Genomic DNA, 11692 nt, shown 5'->3' on the forward strand with positions numbered 1-11692 from the left:
CCCATGCTTTGCTTTTGAGACCAGAAACCGACTCTGTGGGCACTGGGCTGGCCTCTGAGAACCACGGCCACACCTGAGTGTCTGCATGAGGTCTGCCCCTCCTCTCTCTTCCCTCCTTGGCTCGTCTTTATGCTTCCCGGAGTCTCCTGCCTAGGAAAATGGCTTGATTACTACAAGAACTTCCTGAAAGACCCATCAACTTTTCAATGGAAAACCACCAACGGGACGCCTGTGCCCTAAGATTCTCTGAATCCCTTAAAACACTGGCTAATTGCAGGGCGCCTGGGTGGCTCAGTCAGTCAAGCATCTGACTCTCAGGTCATGATCTCACGATTCATGGGTTCAAGCCCCTCGCACTGACAGTGAGGAACCTACTTGGGATTCTCTCTCTCCCTCTCTCTGCCTCTCCCCTGCTCACTCTCACTTGCTCTCTCTCTCTCAGAATAAAGAAATAAGCATTTTTCTAAAACACTGGCTAATTTCAAAATCCTCCTGTCCCTCTTCCCACCAATCCTGGACTGTTGTATGACTCCTGGCCCATCCAAACCAAGCCTCCGTGTCGACAGATCCGCTTTAAACCACACTTCCAATGACCAGTAAATGCTGATCTTACGTTGCCCCCCTCAGAGGACCTGCTGAAACTTTGCAAAGTGGCGACGCCCCTTTACCGTGGTAAGCAGTAAATTCTGCTTTCTTTTAGCAACAGATTGTGTTGGTAATATGTGGGGAGCCAGCTGTTGGCCGTTTCTTTCTGTGGCAGCCTTCTGAGTTAGGCGATAGAGATGTTTCTCCCCCATCTAACAAATGGGGAGCCTGAGGTATGGAAAGTCATAAGGTGTTTCCAGGGTGGGGCTGGGAACCCGAGCCCCAGCCTCAGGGGTTTCTTCCCAGACAACAAGCATCAGCTAGTTCCCAGAAGGAAAATCAAGCCGCTAAGCCAAGGTTGGATCAAAGGGGTGCCTGGATGGCTCAGTTGGTGGCTCAGTCGGTTAAGTGTTTGGCTTCAGTTCAGGTCATGATTTCGCAGCCCATGAGTTCGAGCCCCGCATTGGGCTCTGTGCTGACAGCTCGGAGCCTGGAGCCTGTTTCAGATTCTGTGTCTCCCTCTCCCTGACCCTCCCCCGTTCATGCTCTGTCTCTCTCTGTCCCAAAAATAAATTAAAAAGTTGAAAAAAATTAAAAAAAAAAATAAATAAATTCATTACATTTAAAAAATACATCCGGTCATTTTTTAAAAATTTTTTAAAAATTTATTTAAGTAATCTCTATACCCAGCGTAGGGCTCACACTCACAACCCCAAGATCAAGAGTTGCGCACTCTTCCAACTGAGCCAGCCAGGTGCCCCCCATCTGGTCACTTTTGAAGTCTCTTCCGATTACTCAATTTTTAACAATTTTTTAAGAAATTTCATATATAGATATTTAATTATCCGCATCTGATCTCTCCACAGTCTGAAATCTTTCTCTGGCCGAAGTCTGTTGTTTGTCGTTTCTGTTGACTCTCACTCACGGTGGCTTGTTTCCTTGTGTGTTTGCAAATCATGTCTTATGAGCTTGTCTTTAGTTGAACTTGACATGTGTGGTCCTGGGGGCTAAACTGGGGGTGCTTCTTCCCTCCAGAGAGGAGTGACATGTGACAAAATGTCACTTTTTAAGTGGGCCACAAAATGGAAAAACGGTGAATGAAATATAATAAAATGCCCTGTGGTCTGACACCGTGGAAACTGTAGTGCCCCAGGAGGTGAGAAGGGGAGTAGATCTGATGCGGGTGTTAAAGGCAGTGAGAGAGATGGCTTGTGACGTCATGAAGTCGTGTGATAACCTCTTCCTTTAGAAAAAACTACTCTCATGGCCCCACAGGAATGAGGAGTATTATCAAATACAATCACTTTGGAATGCTTGCTAACTTAGCTGGACAAAATTTGCCAGGAAAACAAAACAAAACAAAACAAAACAAAACAAAACAAAACAAAACTCTGCGGGGCGCCTGGGTGGTTCAGTCAGTTAAGTCGGACTTCAGCACAGGTCATGATCTCACAGCTTGCGAGTTCAAGCCCCACATCAGGCCCGTTGCTGTCAGCACCAAGCCTGCTTGGGATCCTCTGTCCCCCTCTCTCTGCCCCTCCCCCCCAAAAAAATAAATAAACATTTTTTTAAAACTCGGATATAGAGGACTCTGATACAAGGTGAGCGGTAGTCCCGGGATTTCTGTGCAATACAGCAACAGATTGGAAGAGAGATCTAGAAGACTTGTCTTAAAATAGGACGGGTGCCTAATTTTACCTAAGTTGTGTTTGGGGAGATGCCTTGGGGGAGATGCTGATGGGGACCATAGGGCAGCCAAAGACCCTCCGCTGGCACCCCCACCGAAGGTCTGTCCATAAGCTGCAGAGAAATCAGTCCCTGTCCCCTGCCTCTGTGTCAGGGAGATGTTGAGCTCCTCCTGAAGATGACGTTTTCTTTCTTTTTCAGTTCATTTATTTATTTTGAGAGAGAGAGAAAGCGTGAGTGCGGGAGGGGCAGAGAGCGAGGGAGAGAGAGAGGATCTCAAACAGGCTTTGCGCTGTCAGTGAGGAGCCCTACGTGGGGCTTGAACCTCTGAACCAAAAGATCATGAACTGAGCGGAAGTTAAATGCCTAACTGACAGAGCCACCCAGGCGCCCCAAAGCAGATGTTTTCTATATCTTGTTCCACCTGTTCCCTAAGTCGTGGTGTTTGGAGCATAAGTGTCTTATAAATTGCTGATTACAGGGGGGAAAAAAAACATTATCCACACAGCAGGCCAGTGCCAAAACCTGCATTTCACGGATGCCAGGCTAACGGTGCCTTGGGCAGCTTGCTGAGTTCCTAACTAGGTTTTATCCCATTTGTCCCAGAAAGCTGGGGAGAGATTTGGCTGGCTGACAATCCTTGTGGTTGTCAAAAGCCCAGAGAGATCCTGCTCGAGGCCCAGGAAGAGGCAGACGTCTTCTGTGATTGCCCACAGCCAGTCTCCACTGGGAGGGGGGATTCGGATGCCCGCGAAGACTGGGTCCTTTTCTCCTTCAGAATCTCATGGGTGCAGGTGGCTTCCTGAAGAAGGCTCCCACCGGGTCTCAGCGTGGACAGATAAGGACGATGAGAGGAATCTGACACTCGGTGGGTTCGAGGGAGCTAGAAAATAGCATCCAACATCCCCTACAGAGAAGCCCTTCATCCATCCAACAAAAATGTATCCAGCCCATGCTCTGGGTTGGACCTGTGGACACAGAGGGGCCTTATACTCGCTGGATGGACGGGGGAGGCAGCCTGTAGAGCAGGCCGTTAGAGGGTGAGGGACGGACAGAGGCCAGAGTCCAGAGCCCAGAGCCCAGGGCCTAGAGCAGGCAGTGCCCGGCCACAGGCTGGGAGCCGGGCTGGAGTGCAGACAGAACGCTGTGGGAGAGGTATTTGCTTTATAATGTCCTCTGTGCTGGCGTCATGTAAAGCATCATAACGGGCTTTGTTGTTTTGTCGTTTGGGCCAGCCGATCAGAGGGGACGAGGGTCAGTATCCCAGGTGAAAGGACGCCCACAAACAGAAACACGGGTGGTTGCTGACCATGCACTGTCCCCCAACCCAGGAGGGGGGACCGGAGCACAGGGGTTGGAAATAACACTCTTCCCTAGCCTGCGGTCTCCGGCCCCTCGACCTGGCCCTTGGGGCTTCACGTCTTCAGGTTTCTGGGTTGTACAAAAAGAAGGTCACCTCATTCTAGACCTGGCTATCAGCGCTTTCTAGAGAGCTAAAGAAATGCGTGTTAATACCGCTAATTCCGTGACTTTGTCTGGGGCTTTATACTTTCCAGCCCATGCTTTGCTTTTGAGACCAGAAACCGACTCTGTGGGCACTGGGCTGGCCTCTGAGAACCACGGCCACACCTGAGTGTCTGCATGAGGTCTGCCCCTCCTCTCTCTTCCCTCCTTGGCTCGTCTTTATGCTTCCCGGAGTCTCCTGCCTAGGAAAATGGCTTGATTACTACAAGAACTTCCTGAAAGACCCATCAACTTTTCAATGGAAAACCACCAACGGGACGCCTGTGCCCTAAGATTCTCTGAATCCCTTAAAACACTGGCTAATTGCAGGGCGCCTGGGTGGCTCAGTCAGTCAAGCATCTGACTCTCAGGTCATGATCTCACGATTCATGGGTTCAAGCCCCTCGCACTGACAGTGAGGAACCTACTTGGGATTCTCTCTCTCCCTCTCTCTGCCTCTCCCCTGCTCACTCTCACTTGCTCTCTCTCTCTCAGAATAAAGAAATAAGCATTTTTCTAAAACACTGGCTAATTTCAAAATCCTCCTGTCCCTCTTCCCACCAATCCTGGACTGTTGTATGACTCCTGGCCCATCCAAACCAAGCCTCCGTGTCGACAGATCCGCTTTAAACCACACTTCCAATGACCAGTAAATGCTGATCTTACGTTGCCCCCCTCAGAGGACCTGCTGAAACTTTGCAAAGTGGCGACGCCCCTTTACCGTGGTAAGCAGTAAATTCTGCTTTCTTTTAGCAACAGATTGTGTTGGTAATATGTGGGGAGCCAGCTGTTGGCCGTTTCTTTCTGTGGCAGCCTTCTGAGTTAGGCGATAGAGATGTTTCTCCCCCATCTAACAAATGGGGAGCCTGAGGTATGGAAAGTCATAAGGTGTTTCCAGGGTGGGGCTGGGAACCCGAGCCCCAGCCTCAGGGGTTTCTTCCCAGACAACAAGCATCAGCTAGTTCCCAGAAGGAAAATCAAGCCGCTAAGCCAAGGTTGGATCAAAGGGGTGCCTGGATGGCTCAGTTGGTGGCTCAGTCGGTTAAGTGTTTGGCTTCAGTTCAGGTCATGATTTCGCAGCCCATGAGTTCGAGCCCCGCATTGGGCTCTGTGCTGACAGCTCGGAGCCTGGAGCCTGTTTCAGATTCTGTGTCTCCCTCTCCCTGACCCTCCCCCGTTCATGCTCTGTCTCTCTCTGTCCCAAAAATAAATTAAAAAGTTGAAAAAAAATTAAAAAAAAAAATAAATAAATTCATTACATTTAAAAAATACATCCGGTCATTTTTTAAAAATTTTTTAAAAATTTATTTAAGTAATCTCTATACCCAGCGTAGGGCTCACACTCACAACCCCAAGATCAAGAGTTGCGCACTCTTCCAACTGAGCCAGCCAGGTGCCCCCCATCTGGTCACTTTTGAAGTCTCTTCCGATTACTCAATTTTTAACAATTTTTTAAGAAATTTCATATATAGATATTTAATTATCCGCATCTGATCTCTCCACAGTCTGAAATCTTTCTCTGGCCGAAGTCTGTTGTTTGTCGTTTCTGTTGACTCTCACTCACGGTGGCTTGTTTCCTTGTGTGTTTGCAAATCATGTCTTATGAGCTTGTCTTTAGTTGAACTTGACATGTGTGGTCCTGGGGGCTAAACTGGGGGTGCTTCTTCCCTCCAGAGAGGAGTGACATGTGACAAAATGTCACTTTTTAAGTGGGCCACAAAATGGAAAAACGGTGAATGAAATATAATAAAATGCCCTGTGGTCTGACACCGTGGAAACTGTAGTGCCCCAGGAGGTGAGAAGGGGAGTAGATCTGATGCGGGTGTTAAAGGCAGTGAGAGAGATGGCTTGTGACGTCATGAAGTCGTGTGATAACCTCTTCCTTTAGAAAAAACTACTCTCATGGCCCCACAGGAATGAGGAGTATTATCAAATACAATCACTTTGGAATGCTTGCTAACTTAGCTGGACAAAATTTGCCAGGAAAACAAAACAAAACAAAACAAAACAAAACAAAACAAAACAAAACTCTGCGGGGCGCCTGGGTGGTTCAGTCAGTTAAGTCGGACTTCAGCACAGGTCATGATCTCACAGCTTGCGAGTTCAAGCCCCACATCAGGCCCGTTGCTGTCAGCACCAAGCCTGCTTGGGATCCTCTGTCCCCCTCTCTCTGCCCCTCCCCCCCAAAAAAATAAATAAACATTTTTTTAAAACTCAGATATAGAGGACTCTGATACAAGGTGAGCGGTAGTCCCGGGATTTCTGTGCAATACAGCAACAGATTGGAAGAGAGATCTAGAAGACTTGTCTTAAAATAGGACGGGTGCCTAATTTTACCTAAGTTGTGTTTGGGGAGATGCCTTGGGGGAGATGCTGATGGGGACCATAGGGCAGCCAAAGACCCTCCGCTGGCACCCCCACCGAAGGTCTGTCCATAAGCTGCAGAGAAATCAGTCCCTGTCCCCTGCCTCTGTGTCAGGGAGATGTTGAGCTCCTCCTGAAGATGACGTTTTCTTTCTTTTTCAGTTCATTTATTTATTTTGAGAGAGAGAGAAAGCGTGAGTGCGGGAGGGGCAGAGAGCGAGGGAGAGAGAGAGGATCTCAAACAGGCTTTGCGCTGTCAGTGAGGAGCCCTACGTGGGGCTTGAACCTCTGAACCAAAAGATCATGAACTGAGCGGAAGTTAAATGCCTAACTGACAGAGCCACCCAGGCGCCCCAAAGCAGATGTTTTCTATATCTTGTTCCACCTGTTCCCTAAGTCGTGGTGTTTGGAGCATAAGTGTCTTATAAATTGCTGATTACAGGGGGGAAAAAAAACATTATCCACACAGCAGGCCAGTGCCAAAACCTGCATTTCACGGATGCCAGGCTAACGGTGCCTTGGGCAGCTTGCTGAGTTCCTAACTAGGTTTTATCCCATTTGTCCCAGAAAGCTGGGGAGAGATTTGGCTGGCTGACAATCCTTGTGGTTGTCAAAAGCCCAGAGAGATCCTGCTCGAGGCCCAGGAAGAGGCAGACGTCTTCTGTGATTGCCCACAGCCAGTCTCCACTGGGAGGGGGGATTCGGATGCCCGCGAAGACTGGGTCCTTTTCTCCTTCAGAATCTCATGGGTGCAGGTGGCTTCCTGAAGAAGGCTCCCACCGGGTCTCAGCGTGGACAGATAAGGACGATGAGAGGAATCTGACACTCGGTGGGTTCGAGGGAGCTAGAAAATAGCATCCAACATCCCCTACAGAGAAGCCCTTCATCCATCCAACAAAAATGTATCCAGCCCATGCTCTGGGTTGGACCTGTGGACACAGAGGGGCCTTATACTCGCTGGATGGACGGGGGAGGCAGCCTGTAGAGCAGGCCGTTAGAGGGTGAGGGACGGACAGAGGCCAGAGTCCAGAGCCCAGAGCCCAGGGCCTAGAGCAGGCAGTGCCCGGCCACAGGCTGGGAGCCGGGCTGGAGTGCAGACAGAACGCTGTGGGAGAGGTATTTGCTTTATAATGTCCTCTGTGCTGGCGTCATGTAAAGCATCATAACGGGCTTTGTTGTTTTGTCGTTTGGGCCAGCCGATCAGAGGGGACGAGGGTCAGTATCCCAGGTGAAAGGACGCCCACAAACAGAAACACGGGTGGTTGCTGACCATGCACTGTCCCCCAACCCAGGAGGGGGGACCGGAGCACAGGGGTTGGAAATAACACTCTTCCCTAGCCTGCGGTCTCCGGCCCCTCGACCTGGCCCTTGGGGCTTCACGTCTTCAGGTTTCTGGGTTGTACAAAAAGAAGGTCACCTCATTCTAGACCTGGCTATCAGCGCTTTCTAGAGAGCTAAAGAAATGCGTGTTAATACCGCTAATTCCGTGACTTTGTCTGGGGCTTTATACTTTCCAGCCCATGCTTTGCTTTTGAGACCAGAAACCGACTCTGTGGGCACTGGGCTGGCCTCTGAGAACCACGGCCACACCTGAGTGTCTGCATGAGGTCTGCCCCTCCTCTCTCTTCCCTCCTTGGCTCGTCTTTATGCTTCCCGGAGTCTCCTGCCTAGGAAAATGGCTTGATTACTACAAGAACTTCCTGAAAGACCCATCAACTTTTCAATGGAAAACCACCAACGGGACGCCTGTGCCCTAAGATTCTCTGAATCCCTTAAAACACTGGCTAATTGCAGGGCGCCTGGGTGGCTCAGTCAGTCAAGCATCTGACTCTCAGGTCATGATCTCACGATTCATGGGTTCAAGCCCCTCGCACTGACAGTGAGGAACCTACTTGGGATTCTCTCTCTCCCTCTCTCTGCCTCTCCCCTGCTCACTCTCACTTGCTCTCTCTCTCTCAGAATAAAGAAATAAGCATTTTTCTAAAACACTGGCTAATTTCAAAATCCTCCTGTCCCTCTTCCCACCAATCCTGGACTGTTGTATGACTCCTGGCCCATCCAAACCAAGCCTCCGTGTCGACAGATCCGCTTTAAACCACACTTCCAATGACCAGTAAATGCTGATCTTACGTTGCCCCCCTCAGAGGACCTGCTGAAACTTTGCAAAGTGGCGACGCCCCTTTACCGTGGTAAGCAGTAAATTCTGCTTTCTTTTAGCAACAGATTGTGTTGGTAATATGTGGGGAGCCAGCTGTTGGCCGTTTCTTTCTGTGGCAGCCTTCTGAGTTAGGCGATAGAGATGTTTCTCCCCCATCTAACAAATGGGGAGCCTGAGGTATGGAAAGTCATAAGGTGTTTCCAGGGTGGGGCTGGGAACCCGAGCCCCAGCCTCAGGGGTTTCTTCCCAGACAACAAGCATCAGCTAGTTCCCAGAAGGAAAATCAAGCCGCTAAGCCAAGGTTGGATCAAAGGGGTGCCTGGATGGCTCAGTTGGTGGCTCAGTCGGTTAAGTGTTTGGCTTCAGTTCAGGTCATGATTTCGCAGCCCATGAGTTCGAGCCCCGCATTGGGCTCTGTGCTGACAGCTCGGAGCCTGGAGCCTGCTTTAAATTCTGTGTCTCCCTCTCTCTCTGCCCCTCCCCCACTCACACTCTGTGTGTGTGTTTCTCTCTCAAAAATAAACATTAAAAATTTTTAATAAAATATTTTCTTTCCTTTCTTTCTTAATTTTTTTCATCTTTATTTTATTTTGAGAGAGAGGTAGAGAGAGTGAGCATCGGAAGGGGCTGAGAGAATCCTAAGTAGGCTCCAAGGGCTCAGCTCAGAGTCGGACACAGGGCTCGATCCCACGAACCGTGAGATCATGACCTGAGCCAAAATCAAGAGTCAGATGCTTAACCAATTGAGCAACCCGGGGACCCCAGTATCACTTTGTTTCTAATCAATGTTTACTTAAAACAATGAAAAATAAGAGACATGTGCCTGGGTCTCTCTGCAAACACCTTTCTCTCGCTCCTGCCTCTTCCCATCCCATGCTTTTAACCTCCTCGTCTAGCACGCGGTGTGGATACACGTGTCTCTAGCATTGCACCGCAGTGGGCCATTTTTATTTTTAATCATATCTTTACATTATTTTGTAATGTTTATTTATTTTTGAGAGAGGGAGAGAGAGAGCATGAGCAGGAGAGGCGCAGAGAGAGAAGGAGACACAGAATCCGAAGCAGGCTCCACACTATCGTTGCAAAGCTGGACGTGGGGCTCAAACCCACGAACTATGAGATCGTGACCTGAGCCGAAGTCAGACACTGAACCAGATGAGCTACCCAGGTGGCCCTATTTTTAATCCTTTGTAATCACAGAACTTCCTTTCAGGTACTTTTTATGTACTTGGCGTTAGACCTTTTCATACCCAAGGTGATCGTGTTTACAGACTGACCTGAGAAATCCCTAAAATCTTTCTCGGGAAACCTGCTCTGTCGCCAGGTCAGGCCTCGCTCCCACACGCAGGGGGTCAACGGTCACCCAGGAGCCAGGACGGTGTGAAGTCCCACCGTGGTCCCTCACTAGCCACGCAGTTGACTGCTCCCTGCAGTGTCTCTGTTGGGGAAGGAATACCAGGCTGAAGGTATCCAAGTATTTGAAGGAAGTAGCCCAAACCCCCAACAAAAAGGGGGTGTTAATATTTGAAATTTATGCATCACTCCATGCACACAGGCCGCTTGTGTGTTGACTTTACTGTTCAAATAATACCGGAACCTTACAGAAAGTTTGGGGCAGGCACGCCTGGAGAACTGCCCTCAATTCCACCCCCTAAATATCATTTTTCAGATCTAGGGTGTATTTCGTCCAAAACACTAATTTGTTTTTCAGATTATAGGTTAGAAATCCTCAGTGGTATGAAAAGATGTCTCACAGTATGTTTTTAAGTGGGGGAAAAAAAGCAAGTTACTCAACAGTGTGTTCAAAATTAGCCCATTTTTTAAAGAAAACTTCTTAATGTTTATTTTTGAGAGAGAGAGAGAGAGAAATAGCAGGGGAGGGGCTGAGGAAGAGGGGGACAGAGGAACTGAAGTGGGCTCTCCACTGATGTGGGGCTTGAACTCACAAACTGTGAGATCATGATTTCAGCCAAAGCCAGATGCTAAACCGACTGAGCCACCCAGGCGCCCCCCCCCCCCAAAATTAGTCCCTTTGTTGGGGGCACCTATATCCATATTTAAGCAAAGGAAAAAAGATGAATACAACCCAAGAATTCCACTTCTAGGTTTAAACACAAGAGAAACGATAGCATATGTCTACACAAAAACATGGGCACGAATGGTCACAGAACCATTATTCACAACAGCCAAAAGGTGAAAACAACCCAAATGTCCACCAGCTGTTGAACGGATTAAAAATGTGGTATATCTGGGGCGCCTGGCTAGCGTAGTCAGTAGAGCATGAGACGCCTGATCTCGGGGTTGTGGATTCGAGCCCCATGTTGGGTGTAGAGATCCTTTAAAAGAGGTCATTTAAGGGGTGCCTGGGTGGCTCCATAAGTTGAGCATCTGACTCTTGATTTCGGCTCAGGTCAGGATCCCAGGGTCGAGGGATTGGGCCTCGTGTCGGGCTCTGCACTGAGTGTGGAGACTGCTTGGGATTTTTCTCCCTCTCTCTCTGTCCCTCCCCAGTCCCCCTCAAAATAAATAAACTTAAAAAAAAAAAGAGTCCAAATTTGGGAACAACCTAAGTGTCCATCAGCAGGACAGTAATTAAATCACATGTGATATTTAAACTATGATGTTCAACGCTGCCTTAAGAACACAGAAGAGGGAAGGGTGCCCGAGTGGCTCAGTTGGTTGAGTGAATGACTTCGGTTCGGGTCATGATCTCACGGTTCGTGGGTTCGAGCCCCCATCAGGCTCTGTGCTGACAGCTCAGAGCCTGGTGCCTGCTTCACATTCTGTGTCTCCCTCTCTCTCTGCTGCTTCCCCTGTTTGCACTCTGTCTCTGTCTCTCTCAAAAATAAATAAAACATTTAAAAAAAATTTTTTTAAAAAAAGGGGAGACTCTTAAATATAGAGAACAACCTGAGGGTTGTTGGAGGGATTGTGGGTGGGGGGGATGGGCTAAATGGGCAAGGGACATTAAGGAGGACACTTGTTGGGATGAGCACTGGGTATTATATGTAGGGGATGAATCACTGGAAACTACTCCTGAAATCATTATTGCACTACGTGCTGACTAACTTGGATGTAAATTTAAAAAACAAACAAACAAACAAACAAACAAACAAAAAATGAAAACAAAACTCAGTAAGGCAAACAACTCGCTTCAAAATAAATAAATAAATAATTTCTAAAATAAAAAATAAAAAAGTGTATGTGGATTAAGGGGGAAAAAAAAAAAAAGAACACGGGAAGGGGTCCTGGGTGGCTCAGTCAGTTGAGCGTCCAACCCTTGATTTCCACTCAGGTCATGATCTCATGGTTCGTGGGTTCGAGCCCCATGTCAGGCTGACAGCTCAGAGCTTGGAGCCTGCTTTGGATTCTGTGTCTCCCTCTCTCTCCTACCTC

This window comes from Neofelis nebulosa, chromosome 2 (genome assembly GCF_028018385.1).
Source record: "Neofelis nebulosa isolate mNeoNeb1 chromosome 2, mNeoNeb1.pri, whole genome shotgun sequence".
Classification (NCBI taxonomy): domain Eukaryota; kingdom Metazoa; phylum Chordata; class Mammalia; order Carnivora; family Felidae; genus Neofelis; species Neofelis nebulosa.